General features: G+C 44.1%; 1 protein-coding gene across 1 annotated transcript in view; it reads left to right on the forward strand.

Moving 5' to 3' along the window:
• LOC100472806 (protoheme IX farnesyltransferase, mitochondrial) overlaps positions 1-18,639 on the forward strand; it is a 126,102-nt gene that overhangs the window by 11,765 nt on the left and 95,698 nt on the right. The gene's annotated exons all lie outside the window — the stretch shown is intronic.

The raw sequence follows: 18,639 nt of genomic DNA on the forward strand, positions 1-18,639 counted from the left end.
CCTGAAACATTTCTTCTCTGGTTGTTTAGAGGGAAAAACTTGCTGAGCCAGGCTATAGAGCACAGGCCAGTGAGAGGTAAGCATGATGACCAGCATACCAGTGTTAGTCAGCTGAGACATGACATGGGCTGCACTAAGGCTGTGGTGGGTTAGGGGGAGAGGGGAGAGAGAGAGATTGAGGAAATAGAATGAGCAGGACCTTACGTAGAGGTGGGAGGGTGCTGGGAGGCCTGGAATAAAAGGTTAGGACACAGAGCCGCAAAGAGTTGGGCTGCCACGAAGCAAGCATTCTCCAGTTCTCTGGGCCTCGTGCTTTTTACTATACTACACCCGACCCAGTTCTCAGAGAGAGCATGGTGTAGTGACCTGGGGGCCAGAGTCCCTGCATTCAGACCCTGGCTCTTACTAATTGAGTGACCTTGAGCAAGTTCCATAAAAAAAGAAAAAAACACACAGCAACTCTGTGTGCCTCAGTTTACCCACCTGTAAAGTAGAGCTAATGCTAGCTGCTTCAAAGGGTTGTTCTGACTAAATGGGATAAAATTTGCAAACTACATAGGTGATAGGTTCAGAGCTATACACTTGTCTCTTAAAAAATAAATCTGCTACCTAGGCACTGACGCAGGCATTCGAGTTTGAGATGATTATCCCTGCTCTAGAAAAACTTCCAGCTCTCTGGTATGGATCAATGGTAGCGTGAGGCTGAAGAGTGTGAACACTGAAGGAAGAAACAGGTTTTGGGGGGAAAGGTGAAGAGCTCAGGTTTGGACTCGTGGATTTTGAGCTGCCACTGCCATATCCCGGTGGAGGGGTTCCAGTGGGCAGTTGGCCGTGGAGGACAGGAGCTCAGATAACATGGGGCTGCAAGCCTGAGGGGTCTGCAGCGTGGAGCCAGCCACAAAGCCTACGTGGTAGTGAACAAAGTTGTCCGAGGTCGACGTGTAGTAACCAGAAGACCAAGGACGTTTGGGGTGCATCCACTTTTAAGGATTGGGTAGAGCGTGTAATAGAGCCTGCCAGAAGCTAAATGGTCAGAGGAAGGGAAACAGGAAAGGGCTTCATCACAGAAGCCAAAAGAAGGCACAGTTCATTAAGGAAGTGATGACCAACACTTTTTTTTTTAAATAGATTTCACTCCCAATATGGGGCTCGAACTCACAACCGTGAGGTCACGAGTCTCATGCTCTCCCCACTGAGCCAGACAACGGCCCAAGCAAGCGAGCAACACTTAAATGCTAGAGGTCTACTAAGAGGTCTGGACGGAGAGTTATTTTATTTGGCCGTTAGGAAGTCAGTGTTGACTGACTGCTAAATCAGAAAATAATTGTCAGTGTTTCCTCTTCTTAGAGCCTTAAATGAGGTCCTTGAAATGATTCATTTAAAATAATTCCTTAAAGTTTATCTTCAGAGTGCTAACTTCTTCGGGAACAGAAGGAAAGTATGGTAATTGGGTTCAGATCCATTTTTTTGGTGGGAGGCCACACCTTCCTCGCCTTCATCCTGGCTGCTGTCGTCATGCTTTTCCTGTTATGTGCCTTAACGGTGTTGTATATCAGAACAGGCATTCCGGCTGCAGGGTTTGATATTTAAAACAGTGACTGAAATCTAAAGCAATGATTAAATTGCTCATTTAATAGTACATAATGTGTTAGAGAGTGTGCATTGACTCATCGGTTCCCACACATCAGTGTGCTAATGAGCGCACACCGCCCACGTGTTCACACGACACTTCCTGGCCACCGTCCCCAGGGATCTCGATCCTGTAGGCCTGGGACAGGACCCAGAGATCTGCATTTCTGACAAGCATGCCAGATGATCTAATGCAGGTGGTCCTGGACCACCCTTCAAGCAAGTGAAGTAGGTGTTGGGCAGGAAGAGTGCTGGTCCCAGACCCCGTGGTCTGGCTGGATGTGGGGGGCACTCACCTAGTGCGAGCCAGAGCGGCCCTCGCTACCGCTGGCAGCAGGAAAAGCCAGCTGGGCAGGATCTGGACCACACAAGAGACGGATGCGAAAGCAAGGTGCACCGAGGAAAAGGGGAGCAGCAGGCTGCCTGCAACCACAGATGGAGAAGTCCCAGGGCAGTAAATTTTCCCTCGTATCATTTTATATATTCCATGCCCCAGGTTTCTGGATGAGCTAATTGAATTAAAGTCATTTCCTTCTGCTTATCCCATTTAAAGAGGCAGCACCCTTTGGGTGACCCCTACCCCCTTATTTGACCTTTTACCTCCCTATTTAGTTTATTACTTGAATTCGCACATGACTTGGAGTCAGCAGGTTTTTTTTATTTAAGAAAATCCTTGGTATCTATCAATTGATTTCTTTCGGACTCTTAACATCTTGGGCCATTCATTTATAGCTAATGATAGCCGAGGCAGAAATATCTGAGAGTCAGCGATCACTTTTATAGAACTAGTCTTTCTTTACCTTCCTTTGTTTATAGCTGTAATATACCAAGGATAATTAACTATAGAATAAGTGAAGGGCCATACAGTGATCCTACTTGTATTTCATTTGTAGGATAGCGGGATAGCAGCAGACGGATGCCTTGCCCTACATGCCAGGATTTGAGCCAAATGTTTGTTGGTGCTATACCATTTAAGGATTTGTTTTTTCTATCTATGAAAGGAAGTAAGACTGAATTTATAAAGAAGTCATAATATGTCTCCCTTGAGTTTTTCTTGCCAACTGAGCTATTTACAATATGTTTTTGGAGTTTGTTGCAAGGACCACACTGGGTTGGGAAATTTTATTTGGGTTAGGATCATAAGAGGCTTTGGTGACTCAAATGAGTTTATACTTAATATGGGTCAATAAAAAGCAGGGTTTTTTTCTCCCCCTGCCCTCGAATAACATCTCTGCTGTAAAGCTACAACGTACTTTCTGAGACCAGAACACGAAAATAGATTGTTTGTTGGAACCAATAGATTATGCTGTTGATGGGACTGATATAAACTACAGTCTGTCAACGTATAGATTTTTTCCCCCTAGAGCCGAGAATGCTTTTTGTTAAAAGAAAAAAAAAAACCCACAAGAATAGAGGATACAATTTTATTTTAGATTGCTTGTATGGTTTTTAAAAGGCAACTTACTGTAATCTTCAGCTCTCAGATACTGTATAAGGAATCTTTATATTGATCGAGTAGAATTATGATTTCCTGACTTTTCATTTATATTTTGAAATAATTGCCTTAATAATATTATGCTTATAAATGTTAAAATGGTATCTTTATTAATTGTTTACTATTAGGAAACAAAATGGAAAATACAGATAAGCAAAAATGAAAAGAATGTAATCTCCCCTTAATTTCTGCCTTTCAAAATAATACGCATTTTTATTATTTTGGCATATTCTAGAATTTTTTTCTATACATCCTATTCATACGTGTTTGCTTCTTAAGCAGATGTAAGATCACAATGTCAATGCTTTTTGCAAAATATTATTATGTGCATATGTTTTTGTGTCAGTATGTTTACCCTGTTTTTGCTGACTTAATTTAAAGTTTTAAAAGGAGTGTTTTCTTACGAAGGAAACATGTAATATAAAAAGGTCCCCTTTGGCCTGGGCAGGTAATTGTTTGGCATACAGTGTTTGAGCCCCTTCTGTGTGCACCATGCGTCTTAGTATGAACAGCATGGCCTCTGGACTCAGGCTGGCTGGGCTGCAGTCTCTCCTCTACCATTTATTGACTTTGTGATAACGGACACATATCTTTTCATTTCTGTAAGCCTCAGTTTCTTCATCGGTAAAATAGGGGTAATCCTACCTCATGGGTTTGTTGTCAAGATTATGTGAGATAGGGGCGCCTGGGTGGCGCAGCGGTTAAACGTCTGCCTTCGGCTCAGGGCGTGATCCCGGCGTTATGGGATCGAGCCCCACATCAGGCTCCTCTGCTATGCCTGCTTCTTCCTCTCCCACTCCCCCTGCTTGTGTTCCCTCTCTCCCTGGCTGTCTCTATCTCTGTCAAATAAATAAAATCCTTTAAAAAAAAAAAAAAAAAAAAAAAGATTATGTGAGATAATGCAGGAAAATAATTGAGTACTGAACCTATCATACAGTAAAGGTTCAAGAAAGGTTAGTTTTCTCCATGTTATGTTATATATTATATTTATTATATTATATTATATTAACACATACATAGGTTTTGATGTGTTTGTTTTATAAAAATGGGCTCATAATACACATTTTGTTCAGTTATTTGCTTTTTGCCCTAATAGTGTGTTACAGACAAGCTTCCTTGTCCCTATAGTTAAATCTGCTTCCTTTTTTTTTTTTTTTTAAGGTTGCTTGTACTCCATAGTGTGGATACATTGAATTTATTGAACCATTTCCTGTTTGATACTTAGGTAGTCAATAGCCTTTACTACTAGTAATAATGATTTTTAATATCATCATACATCTGTCCTTGTACACATTTATTTCTGAAAGAGCCTTAGACATGCACTTTTGCTTTTATTTTACTTTTTAATTTTTTTTTTAAGATTTTATTTATTTATTTGAGGGAGAGAGAAAACAAGCGGAGTGGGGAGGAGCAAGGGAGCGGGGAAAAAACAGGGAGCCCGCTGAGCAGGGAGCCCGATGCGGGACTCGATCCCAGGACCCTGAGATCATGACCTGAGCCGAAGGTAGACACTTAACCGACTGAGCCACCCAGGCTCCCAGTACACTTTTGCTTTTAACGGGTAGATAGCATGCTGTTGCATGGCTGTGTCGTAATTTATTTACCACCTATTCCCTTTAGATTGTTTTCAGTTTTTTTTGTTACAAATGGTGCTGTAACATCCGTGACCATTTTCCTGTGGTAGGTGCCTACAGGGGGCCTTGGTGAATCAAAGGCTATGCAGACTCTGGAAGCTTTTATTTTTTCTAACGGATTTCTCTTGAGAAAAGTTCGCACCAGTCTGTGCTGTTATTAACCAACTCTCTATACCTTCACCAGTGAATGCTAGATGATAATATACTTTTCGAAATGACTGCCTCTTTGGTGGGTGAAGAATGGCACTGGAGTGTTTAAATCTAGTAATTTTTTTTTTTAATTTTGTGATTTTATATTTTCATTTAAATACTTCCCTTCGAGGAAATGTATTTCAGGTGATGGTATAAGGTGGAGATACCCAGTTTTTAATGGTCATTAACCAGTGTTGAATGTCATACACACAGATCTAAGAATTTGTGAAATTCTGTCCCTGGTAGACAAAACCCCATTGCCCTTAACCCAAAAAAATTCTGTTCGTATTTTAATGGAAATTTCCACATGTGTACAGATGAATTGAGATCTTTACGATATTACCTCGTCTTCATTTATCCAAATCTTTTATGCTCTCAAGTTTTATCGTTTTCTTTGAATAGACTATATATTCTTACTGATGATTGAAATAGTAAAAAAAATATATATATATTTTCAGTTGATTCTTTCTTGAGTTTTTCAGGTAATCAAGTAATGATCAGGTTGTCTCCTTTTTCATATTTATACCAATTATTTCATTGTCTGCTGTAATCCCTGCTTTATTCCGTTCCCTCCACTTGCCCTCCTCACTGTAGTTTCTGCTTCGTTCAGAAGGCTCCGTGAGGTGTGTTACGTACAACACTGATTTGATTTGATGCTGTCTGCTTCTCATTACCGCTCCAGACTTCGAGCCTTCTGCTCTGGCAATTTCTGTTTCTGTATCCTTTTCTTAGCCTTTTTATTCTGTTTCACGGGGTTTGTTTTTTCTGCTTCGTCCACTCATCCCCCTGCTATTCACGGATCCCTTTTATGCCCCAGGTGTGCCCTTCCAAGTGTCCGGGGTAGGGTGACGTCCCCCCCACGCAGGCCCCCCGCTCCTGGGTCCATTCTGTGGGGAGCTGGTTCTGTGGCACATCTCCTTCAGAAATATATTTAACCTCTTTTTTGTCCATGCTATTTGTTTTCTTTTATGTTGTGGAATCCTTTTTTTAAAGCTTCCAATTGGCCTATTTTACCACTCTTCATCTTAATCCATTCCTGAGTGAAGAGGACTCTTCCCGACAGTAGTCACACCCCCCAACAGAGTGTAACGTCCAGGAGGACAGGCATTTTGTCCGTTCGCACCGTTCCACCCTCCCTGCCTTGAGCAACGCCTGGCACATAGTAGGCGCTCATCATGGACTGATTGAAGGAATGCACAGTTGGATTTTTCTTGATCACCTACCAGTCTAACTTGGCACTGTTGGATTTCTCTTGGGTTTTAAATTGGAGGATGGAGGTTATCGGTTCACGTGATCAGTGTAAAGTTCCTGTGGTCTGAAGAGATGCAGAGGGAGCTGGCTACCAGCAAGGGGAACTTTTTCTCGAAAGGGGTTTGCACGGTGTTTTTGAAATCACAGCGCCAGTGTCTTGCTCCCCAAGTCTGGTTTTTGGTGTATCTCCCCCTTCTCTCAGCAGAGCCCAGCCTTTTCTCTGGTGCTGCTGCCTGCGGAGCTGAAGCATACCCCCAGGGCGTCGTGTTAGTGGGCATCCTGCTATGCTGGATTAGATGGGCTAGAATGTTTCTGCATTGTCTTGGTGAGGACATCAAGGCAAGGCCCTGCTTTCTCTTTGGTGTGACCACTTTTCTCTGCCTCTGTGATGTGACTGCCTCTATAAATACTCTTGCTGGGATGGGGAAGGAGTTTTCATAGAGTGGGCCTATCCCACCCGTGGTCCCCCCCTGGCCTCTGTCCCTGGCTTCCTACCGCTCCACGTTAGGAAGAAATAATGGGTACTGTCAAACAGCCTTCATTTCCCATATTTTTCTATTTCCTTATTAGTTGGTACTTAGGTACTCTCACTTTTTGCCAATCAAATAATGAAAGTAGTAAGTCATCTCTCAGCAACTGTCTTCAATTGAGTTTCCTCTGTGCTATATATTTAATAAATGTTTCTTGAGGATTTTAAGTATATCCTCTCTGCCTAGTTTTTTGCTGATGGAGCTTTTTCTGTGGTTTTTAGTTTTATTCCTTCATTTCAGCTGGTTTCTGGGAGGGGTGAGCCATGAAGATGCCTTAGCCAATGTTCTAAGATGAAAAATACGTGTATCTAGGTTATTCTGTTTTCTGGTGATTTATTTGTTTTATATCAGTTCAGTGTTAATTAAATTGATCGTAAGTGTGAGATGCTATGGTTGATGCCAGAGGAGCATAAAGATAAATTTCATGAGGATGATAATCATTCTCAAAAGGTATTGACAAATTTGGGGCGCCTGGGGGCTCAGTCGGTTGAGCATCTAGCCCTTGATTTCTGCTCAGGGTCGTGGGATCCAGCCCTGAGTTGGGCTCCCTGCTCAGTGGGGAGTCTACTCCTCCCTCTCCTTTTGCCCCTCCCCCCAGTTCATGCTCTCTCTCTCAAATAAATAAATAAAATCTTTAGAAACATAGATTAACAAATTTAAAGACAAGAAACAGGAAAAAAAAATAAGGTTGAGAATGGGCTCAGCTGCACGTAACTGAAAACTTGAAGAACAGTGACTTAAACAAATAAAGGGTTTATTTTTCTCTTGTTTAGAGGAGTGCGAAATTACGAGCTAGCACTAAAGGATATTGTCAGCATAGCCAGCTCCTCCTTTTGGCCGCCGTTATGTGCTCGTGGCTTTTGTTCTCAAGACCCCAGAATGGCTGCCACCCCTCCGTCGTCATGCTATACTCCCGGCCGAAAGAATGAAGAAGGGGGCCTGTGTGGAAAGGCAGAACCCTCCTTACAAGACTTTGCGTTTCCATTTGAAAGGAAAGCTCTTGACGGGGACCTCCCCTTCAGTCTCCCTGGCCAGTGTGGTACAAAGTGCTACCTCTAGCTGCAAGGGAGGTTGGAAAGTCTGGCATCATTCTTACAGAAGTGAAGCATCGAAAATCCAGCCACGTCGACTGCCAGTAGCCAAGTGGTCTGTGTTGCCCTGGCACTCACCGGGCTGTCTAAATTGCAGCTCATCCCCTTCCAGGCAGAGGACGTAGGGCTGCCCGCCTCTCCACGGTCCACTTTCCCAAAGAAGACCCTATGCCGCCGCGTAGTCTGCGGAGGGACCTGCCCCGTGCGTAGAGTGTTTCAGCGAGGGCCAGCTTGCCAAGGCGACACTGACTTCCCCAGTAGTGGTGGTGGGTGTCTTTCCCTAGCATCTTGATCGGCACATGCACATTTGGCGACCCGTCCTGAAGTCCGAGTTGTGCCCCTGCAGGCACCGAGGGCTTTGGCGTCTGGCTCCGTTCGCTTCCCCCCCAAGGCCACCGTCAGCCTGGAGAGCGTCCCTGTCTGTAGTGATTCGAACGCTTCATTTGCCATCAAGAGCCTTGCAATGCTGGTTATCACACAGATGTCTGGTTCTCATCTGCAGTCTGGGTCTGGGCAGGGGTTGGTGCTGGCAGTGTGCCCCGGCTCGGAAGGCCCCCGGAACACCCTTTGAGAAACTCTTCCTCTCTGGAGAACTTCCTCTCCCCGACCGCCCTTCGCTGCCAGCAAAGTACTCGCTCCCCATTTCAAACGGACACGAAGGTTGAGTTCTCTTCAAGTGGGAGCCCCGAGACTTCCTGCCAGCGCAGTTTATCTGAACTCACACCCGTTTTTGCCTTTTCTCCCCTGGACCCGGTTCCTCTCCCCCGCTACCTCCTGCCAGTGTGGACAGCTCCATCCACAGGACACCTGGGCGTCCTCCCGACCTCCGTGGGGGGTGTGTTGTCCGAGTCTCCAGGGAGGTTCACATGCTGGCTTCTCACCCCTGCACGGCGGACTGGCCCAGGTGCCTAGATCTCTCTGGCTTTGGGGTATTCACAAGAGCTTGGTTTCCCAATTCAGAGCCAAGTATGCTAGCGTCTCCTTTATTGAGCTCAAGGAATGAAACACAAAAGCGAGTTTTAAGAGAATACTACAAGGTTACCACTTTAAGTGCTAAAAAAAGTTTTTGCTCAATAGCTTTATGTTTTAATATCGCAAAAACGGCGGGATGGTGAATTTGGAGAGGACAAAGAATGGAAAGAGCATATCAATATTTTGTAAGAAGATACAGGGTGCATTTTTAAGATTTTATTTTTTTGAGAGACGGGAGAGAGAGCATGAGTGTGGGAGGTGGTCAGAGAAGCAGACTCCCTGTTGAGCAGGGAGCCGGATGTGGGACTCAGTCTCAGGACCCTGGGATCATGACCTGAGCTGAAGGCAGACGCTTCACTGAGCAGGGAGCATGATGCGGGGCTCAGTCTCAGGACCCCAAGGTCATGACCTGAGCCGAAGGCAGACACTTAACCGACTGAGCCACCCAGGCACCCACCCCACAAGGCTGCCTTTTTATGTGTATTTACACTTCGTGATTTTTATTTTGTCCATAGGTGGGGAGTGAATGTGTGATTTTTATTTTTTTTGTCTGTAGATGGAGAGTGAATGTTGTGGGGGTTTTTGTTTCTTTGTTTGTTTGTGCATAGGCAGGGAGTGAAAGTTTGTCTGGAGCCTTTTCTCCCCCTGTGGCTTTTGTGTTGGCTTTTCCTTCTGCCTCCAACAGTTACAACCTCGCCCCCTTTCCTGCTCAGCAGGCTGACTCCTACTTACCCTTCTGCCTTCCACTTTGACACCAGTCTGGGGAGCCTCCTAAGCGAGGAGCCCCGTCTGTGTTCTTCACAGCATCCTTGACTTGCCCCTCCGAAGCACTAACAACACGCTGTGTTGTAACGCCTGTTGGCTTGTCTGAACGTTCACCAGCATGTGAGCACCAGGACGGCAGGAACCGCATCTGCCTCGTTCACTGTTGCAGTCCGGGGGTGCTGGGGGCCCAGCTCAAGCCTTGCACGTAATAGGTGCTCAAAAAACAGACGATCAGGGGCGCCTGGGTGGCGCAGTCGTTAAGCATCTGCCTTCAGCTCAGGGCGTGATCCCAGAGTCCTGGGATCGAGCCCCACATCAGGCTCCTCCGCTGGGAGCCTGCTTCTTCCTCTCCCACTCCCCCTGCTTGTGTTCCCTCTCTCGCTGGCTGTCTCTCTCTGTCAAATAAATAAAATTTTTAAAAAACAGAAAACAAAACAAAAAAAACCAGATGATCAGTGGAGGGAAAGAAGTATGACAAACTCTGTCCCCATCATCTGCAGAATTTTAAACAGTTTAGCCTTTAATTAGAAATAATCGATTATTTTACTCTACTGGAGTAGTTGAATGCTTCGTGGTGACTGAAAACTGTTTACTGTACCTGAACCAGGTGACTTCAGGCTGTCATGCTTTGTTCTGTTGTCATTCCGTACTGAAGTTTTTAACGTGCTACCTTATTTTGTAACCCAGCCCTACTGTGTTACCCAGAAAGGTCACGGAACTTGTGAAAGCTTGGAAGCTCAGAGGGGCCCATGAGGACGTGACTTTGCTTTAATCTAGTCCCCAGCTAAGAGACCTTTTTTTTGGGGGGGGGGATCTTTCAGATAAGTAGTGACCATAAAGGTTATTGATGAGTCATCTCTTAGGGGCGCCTGGGTGGCACAGCGGTTGAGCGTCTGCCTTCAGCTCAGGGCATGATCCCGGCGTTATGGAATTGAGCCCCACATCAGGCTCCTCTGCTATGAGCCTGCTTCTTCCTCTCCCACTCCCCCTGCTTGTGTTCCCTCTCTCGCTGGCTGTCTCTATCTCTGTCGAATAAATAAATAAAATCTTAAAAAAAAAAAAATGAGTCATCTCTTAGAGTTGGCAAATGATTATTGATTGTCAGTTTCACTTAAAGGGACAGCCGCGTCATTAAGAGAACTCTTCCATTTGTTGGTTATCTTAAAAGTATTTCTGAAAAAGTCTTCATGCCAGAAAGTTATCTTGAACGCCCAGAATAATGACATAGCCGACATTATTTCGTACCTAATCACCAGGAGTAAACGAAAATTTTCCATGCAAAACAAGATCACAGTGCATTAATAAATCTATGCATTTAGGCCCAGATACAACTAACAAGTGAGCAGGCCCATTTTATTGACCCGTTACATGTGTAGCAAAAAATGTTCAAATGTAGATAAACACTGAATACTGTCAAAATCAGAATGATGCTTTAAATGAACACTTCATCTTAGTTCTTTATTTTAAAGGTTTATCGTAGGGGCGCCTGGGTGGCACAGCGGTTAAGCGTCTGCCTTCGGCTCAGGGCGTGATCCCGGCGTTCCGGGATTGAGCCCCACGTCAGGCTCCTCTGCTGAGAGCCTGCTTCTTCCTCTCCCACTCCCCCTGCTTGTGTTCCCTCTCTCGCTGACTGTCTCTATCTCTGTCAAATAAATCAATAAAATCTTAAAAAAAAAAAAAAAAAAAAAAAAAGTTTATCGTAAAATATCTGCTCCCTGGACAGTAACACTTCAACAATTTTGAGATGAAACAGGAAAAGTTCAGCTAACAGTGTCTTCTTGCCAAACTCCTTTTTTGAAAGACAGATTTCCACTTCTTAAAAGTTTAGTGTGCATCAGTTTTATGGAAAAGTTTTCTAGTTAATTACAAAGGTTGCAAAGTGGTGTTTATTAAGTATATTAAGAAGTATTTCTTTATTGAAAAGAGGAAAAAGAAGTCTAAAAATAGGATGACAGTAGAAAAGCTTGGGTGGTTCAAGGAAAAACTAATTGAAAGAACAATCTTGTTGCATTATTAACTTAGATACAAACAGGTTTTATTTATGTATTTATTTAAACAGAAGACCTGATAGATATTTCATTTCCCTTTTCTGACTGAAAATCCAAACCAAATGCTTCCTGGTGAATTGCCTTGGGGACCATACTTAAATGTTTCATTTTGGTAGCAGTATTGCTCCATCAATTTGAAGTATGAGTTTTAATTTGGTCCTAGGATTTTTTTGGACTGGCTTTGGTCATTAAGTATGTGGAAAAAAAGACAGAGGGAAGCAGGAAGTCCCCGTAAGTTCTTAATTTTGCAGCTGTGTTATTAAAAATCTCTATAGAAAGTCTTATCTTTTAACCAGAAGTGGTTATGGTTTGTAATCAGTTACCCCGGATTGATACCCTTTAATGTGGCTGAGCAAAAAAATACCTTGTCTCTCATCAGCTGACTTTTCATCTGAATTTAGCAGTAAGCAGAAGCATTACCACCTTCTTTGATATGTGTGTTGGTAAGAGGACTGTGTCAAGAGGTTCGCAGACCACCGCCAAGCCAGGAAGCCTAAAAAACTCACTTAAATTAGAAATTGAACCATTTGAAGCTTAAGCTGTTAATAGAAATGAAGAGAGAGGAGGAAATCTTAAGTACAGCTATTAAGTAAAAACTACATGCTCATTTTAAAATCAGAAAAGACTTAATTCCTGCCTCTTAATTAAGTTACATCATTTTGAACCTTGAGATCAGCTAACGGATTCCATTGCTCGGACACACACATAAGCAAAACCACGTACAGGTTCATTAACTGCCTGTTCCTGTCAGCTTTGTACATGCAAAGCTTTAAAGAGAACACGTCTCAGGTTTGTAGGATTTGGATTCCAGTGTTGCACAGTAACCGCTGTCCGCGATAATGAGATATAATAGATCACAAGGATAATTTGAAATCTATAGAGAGTCTCAAACTCTCATTTAGCCGGGGGTTTTAATCTTTTGACTAAATCTTTTACCAGAGTTGATAATTATCCAAATTGATTTATTGGAATTTTGTTTTTCACTTAATTCTTTAGGAGCCCATGCTAAAAAAATAAAATAAATAATAATAATAATAATAGTGAGGTTTTAAAAGACAGAGATAAAATCAGGATGTAGATGACCGGTTTATAATCCCATCCTTACAGTTATTTTTAACTGATGATCTCGGGAAATAAAGTGCCTTCGTTATGCTTATGCTCAGAGAACAGTAGTTCTGAAAGTATTGAGCCTTTAAAAAAAATCTTTTCTTTTTTCTTTCTGTCTGACTGTCTTTCTGTCTTTCTGTCTCTGTCAAAGAATATCCCATAAAGCAGAGAGCCAAACATTGTGCATAACCGTGTGATTCTCTTGATTAGACCCTGGAATGATTTCACTACCACTGATTTGTGCATGACTCTCTCTACGAAATCAGACGTTATTAGCTACCATCGCTTACGTTGCTGTTTTCTCAGAGCAGGGCCTACAGAGTTTGTTAGTCATGTATTTTATCAGTAAAGAAGTTTTAAGTGCACATCCCTATATTTATAACGTTTATGCTAGTGTGTATAAAATGTCACATATAGCAGGACGATGGTTACTTGCAAATGAAATTCATGTACTCTTACACCAATGCACCGTGTTCATTTTAAGATATGCGTAATGTGTGTTTTAAAATAATTAAAGTCAAACATAAGTGAACATTCTCATGGTTTCTTGCCATGTTCCTCCTCAGTTATCCACACCCTCCTTTTTTTGGAAGTGCAGTGCCTCCGAGATTTAAATACACATAAAAGCACTTCGGCATTGTAAAGTGCTTCACAAACGTAAGTTTTGTTTTTTATCGTTACCATTTTTACCATTTTTAGTCCACATTTATGAAAGGACTGCTCTCCAGTCACTCGCCTGGAGCCACGGAGAAGTAACTCGGGTCACAACGTAGAGGCACGTGGAGCTTGTTGGCAAGTGTTTTGTTGTCTCTCGAAGTTCCTTAAGGCGCCGCTTTGAAATATGAAGTCTAAGCTTCGTGGCCAGAGACATATTTCACCTAGAATTCTAGCAACCACATTTCAAGAATTACCAAGAACACCACTTACTAGTGCTAAGTCCTTATTTGTGGGCATTGTGCTGAATGCTTTTGTTAGAGTGGAACACTAGTGTGTCTCTTAAAGGTCTCACAAGGTGTGGACAAGAGTGCAGAAGTCAAGAGTTGTTGGTCCCTAGGGACACTTAGCTTGGGGAAACCAAGACGGTGGGATCGTTGCATTTGAGCGAAAGATTGTGCTGAGAGAGGGGTCCTTCAGTGTCACTCGGGAAGAGAGAAATGACAGGGAGGTATTTCAAGGAAGCTGATTTGACTCGGTGGAGAGAGAACTGTCCAACGGCTAGAGCTCTTGTGTACAGAAGGGGAGAATAACTTCCCATCCCCAGATTTGGAGATAGCATCCATCTGAAAGGTTGTCCCGGGGGGTTCTGAGATCAGGACAGAGATGCCACCAGTTGACCCTAAGTTCCCTTTGACCTTAATTTAAGGTCGTATTATTCTTCAAGTTAGCTCCTTGCTGTAACCACTTATATCTATTCAGTACAGAAGGCCTGGGCCAGAGCCTTCAGACTGGTTATCTACACCTCTGTTTGCGCTGTCACCGCCCTTCCCAGGCCCTCACCACCTTTTCCTCCCCTGCAGTCCGTTCTCTGCATTGTTGATAGACTGGTCATTCCTAAAAGCTACTCTCCTCATGGCATGCACTACTTTTCTTTTCCTGCAAAACAAGTTACCACAACTTAACAGTTTAAAACAGCACACAGTTACCATTTCCCCGCTTCTGTGGGTCACGAGTCCAGGCCTGGCCCGGCCGGATCCTCTGCTTGGGGTCTCACCGAGCTTGAAATCAGCACGATGGTCCGGGCTGTGGTTCTCACCTGGGGTCCCCTTCCAGGCTCGCGGCAGAATTCATTTCTTTGCCTGGCTCTCCCCGTTCCTTGCCTTGCGGCCCTCCTTGCCAGTTCCCATCAGGGACTCTTGCTTACTTCTAGCCCTGTGGGGCCGGCGTTCTTGCGACTATTTCAGAATAAATATATGTTATATGGAGCATAAGGAAGAACTTCTCCCTGGAGAGGGCTGGCAGACGAGAACATATTTGTTGACTCCGTGAGTGATGGGCTCTGGAAGAAGGTGGCCCTGGCTGGAAGAGATTGGTGGGGCCGCAGCTGAGATGAGCTTGGGCCAAATATTCAGACTTCCTATATCCTAAGAACCTTCAGAGACCACCACTGACCGTCTTTGCACAAGGGTGCTTGCAATTCACTGGCTGGACACCCACCCGTGGGCAGGAATGGCAGTGGGTCGGGCTTCATGGGGGATGGGCATATTCCTCTTCCTTGACTTCCTTCCAGAGCCGTCATCCCAAAAGCTTGCCGGCCAGCGCCTCCGGGCCTCTCTCAGATGGGTCACTCTTCGTTGGCAACATTGATTTTATGTTTACATGTGAAGGGACAGAATATGAGATTACCAAATAAAATATAATTTCAAGTGCTATTAATGAAAGAATATATTACACTCACTTTTAATGAGATCCTGGTGTTGCAGAATGATTCCATGTAATGAATCCCAGGAAATCAATGAAAAGTTTAATTACAGTTGTGGCAGTGCTGTATGAGAATATTGCCTTGGTCAATTTTGCTTGTACAGTTTATCAATCCTTTCTGCCCTCCTCTTTCTTTAAATTAATTGCCTTGATGAAGTAAGGATAAATACATTCTTTGTTAGCATTGGATGTTTTTAAGAAACGTGTTACAAAATGCAGATTTCCTCCTTAATAATGATAATAATAATGATAGTCCTGATGAGGGTTTATTGTACATTATAGTTTGTACAGTTTTAAATTAGGCAGAGTTTCCGTTTTGTAAACTGAGTCCTTGTTAGGTCTTACTAAAACATCGTCCTTTCCCTTTGTTAGTTTTTTTTGCAAACCACCTTGCCTCTTCTCAACTCCTGAGTTGACCCGTTAGTCAAAATTTGATGTGCCTTCTGTATCATTCATCACTCAGTCAAGCTCTGAGGCAAATAAAAGGAGAAACAAGATACTTTCTCCTCTGAATTAACAGTTTTATTTTTATGTAGCTGCACACCCTTTCTGGGCTTAAACAAAGTGAGTTTTCTTCTTGCAGCATTTTTATCTGGACAGTTCAGTGATTATGGTATTGTCCTGTCCACTACGATGGAAATTGCTCTTTTTATTTGTTTATAAAACACAATACAAAATGTTGATGTGGATATTGAGAGATAGCTAAAGTTACTTTGGTGACTCTGGATTTTGCTAATTATATATGGAGAAAGTTATTGTGCACTTTCTGTGCTCTTTTAACTACCATAGTTGTTTATTAATAGTCTACTTTTGGTTTGAGGTTCAAGGCTTTGAGAGTCAAGCTTTATTTTAGGGGTGCCTGGGTGGCTTAGTCGGTGAAGAGTCTAACTCTTGATTTTGGCACAGGTCACGATCTCAGGGCTGTGAGATGGAGCCCTGAGTCGGGCTCCGTACTCGGCTGGGAGTCTGCTTGAGATGCTGTCTCTCCCTCTGCTTTGCCCTTCCCCACTGCACTCTCCCTCTACTCTGTCTCTCAAATAAATAAGTAAATCTTAAAAAATATATATATATTATATATATTTCAACTGATTGACTCCATGGGTGGGAGCAATTCACTTAGTTCGTTTTGAGAGGGAAAGCCCCGCTGTCTCTTTTCCTCCCAATTCTCCCAGTGACACCATCCACCTGTCTTCCTGGGTGGGTCAGTTGAGAAGTAGCCGGGTGTTAACAGACTTCTCTTCCAGTCCTGGCTTGTCACCACCCACGGTGATATATGAGGAGTCGCCTGACCTCTCTGGAGAGCTCTTAAGTTGTGCAAAGCAAGATGACTCATTTTGGGACACCGGCCTGTCCGCGAGGCTTGGTGATCGATGATGGCGTGTATCCATAAAGAATGAAAAAGCCTCCTCACAGAAGGAAGGTGTTTTGAGTATTCTAAAAGGAGCTTTGTTTGCTCTAAAACAGGTTACTTTCCTTAGGAGTCATTACATAGTTGCAGGTATGGCTCAGTGGGCCGTCAAGTGAGGGGCTGTTCTTTCCCCATCGTTGGTAGAACGAACGTCCTTTTACTTGCACCTGCGATGACCGTGGGCAAGCCTGGAGTCACGTGGTATTTTCTTCTGGGTGTAAGTCTCTGTGTGGCTGGTCGCTGGTCTGGGCTTAGGTGAGATCGCTGTGCTCCCACTCTGGCCAGCCCCAGAGCCGAGGAAGGGAGGGGGGAGCAGTACACACTTGCTCGCCCAGGCCGGCCTCTTTTTTCCTGTTTGCCTTCATGTGCTAATCTTCCGCTTGTCTTTTTATAACCTTTTATCATTCTTGTACTTGCTCTGCTATCTCCTTCATGCGGTGCCTCTGTCCTCTGTTCTGGAGGGAAATCTCCTCCCAGGAGATGTGGACGCACACCACATTTGGGGGACAACATCGTTAAAGGAGGGACCTTTTGGCCAACGGCATGTTCGGGTGACCATCTATACACACGTACTCAAGTTCCCTTTGCATGTTGTCATTGAGCCCAATCAAAGAAACACAGAAATGCCAAGAAAACTGTGTCCGGACTAGACATTAGGGGCTTGTCCGTATGGTAAAACAACAAAGAGTTTCTGTATGCTGCTGATGAAACTAGATTGACAGACATGCCACCCAATTCCAGATCATTAGGAAGAGCCGTCAGTGTCCCAGCCATTTCTTGTTGATGTCAGTGGTGGTGCCCCCCCACCACACCTCCTCCTCCTGGTTCTTGTCTCCTGATGTTTTTTGTGTCTGACGTCGTTTCCATTCCCCCCATCTGTGAAGTTTTGACATTTTTTAAAAGATTTTATTTATTTTTTAAAGAGAGAGAAAGAGAACACACGTGGGGAGACGAAATGCAAGCAGACTCCCCGCTGAGTGCAGAGCCTGACAAAGGGCTCGATCTCACGACCCCGAGATCACAACCTGAGCCGAAATCAAGAATCAGGCACTTATTAACCAACTGAACCACCCAGGCGCCCCGAAGTTCTGACATTTTTTATATACTTCTTTCCACCGAACTTCATTGATAATCTCATGCATTCCCTCAGGCTCAGCCGTGGTCTCTGGGCAAGTGACCCTAGAGCTTCGTGCCTCTCTCCTGCCTCCCCAGTCTCTCCTGAGCTCCAGGTTCATATTCCTTCTACTTTCTGTACATTTTTACTTGGGTATCCTGTGGTCCTTCAAAAGCAGCACATTTTCCTAAGACCAGCCAGCTCCATCACCTTTCCCCAGGTGGACTTCTTTCGGTTAATATTATAATTCTTCTCCAAGTCACCCAGTGGTGCAGCACTTTACCTTTTATCCTTTTTTTGTGGTTATTTTGTTTTGTCTTTCTCCTTCTCGTAATTGCCAAGTCCTAACAACTGACCAGTCACAATATCCCTTATATCTATTTGAGTCCCGCTTTTATTACCCTTAGAGTGGATTAACAGGAGAGCCTCTCCAATTGTTTTTCTGAAAAACCCGCTGCCAGTGGTAAATCGCAGTGCCGACTGCTTCTAGGCTGACCTTCCAGTGACAGGTCACTTCCTTGCATTGGGCTGTCAGTGACTCTGTCCTGCCAACCAGACGACATGCAAACTATTCAACTAGAAATTCTGCCGTCTGGCAGCCACCACTCTTCCACCCCAACCCCTTCCTCTATACTTGCCATAATGGTAGCCCTGAAAATCTAGCAGTGAACCACATAGCTCCTGCCTGAAGGAGTATCTGGGGAGGGCCTCCCTAAGAAGTCGTATATGAAGGGCTCCTGGGTAGCTCAGTCGGGGAAGCGTCCGACTCTTGACTTTGGCTCAGGTCATGATCCTGGGGTCCTGGGATCGAGCCCAGTGTCAGGCTCCCTGCTCAGCGGGGAGCCTGTTCTCCCTCTGCCTGCTGCCCCCCCCCCGCTTGTGCTCTCTCTCCTCTTTCTCTGACAAATAAATAAAATCTAAAAAATAAAATATCATTTTGGAGAGGGGCAAGGTGGAACAAGGAGCCCACTTAGGGACAAGCTCC

This window comes from Ailuropoda melanoleuca, chromosome 17 (genome assembly GCF_002007445.2).
Source record: "Ailuropoda melanoleuca isolate Jingjing chromosome 17, ASM200744v2, whole genome shotgun sequence".
Taxonomy (NCBI): Eukaryota; Metazoa; Chordata; class Mammalia; order Carnivora; family Ursidae; genus Ailuropoda; species Ailuropoda melanoleuca.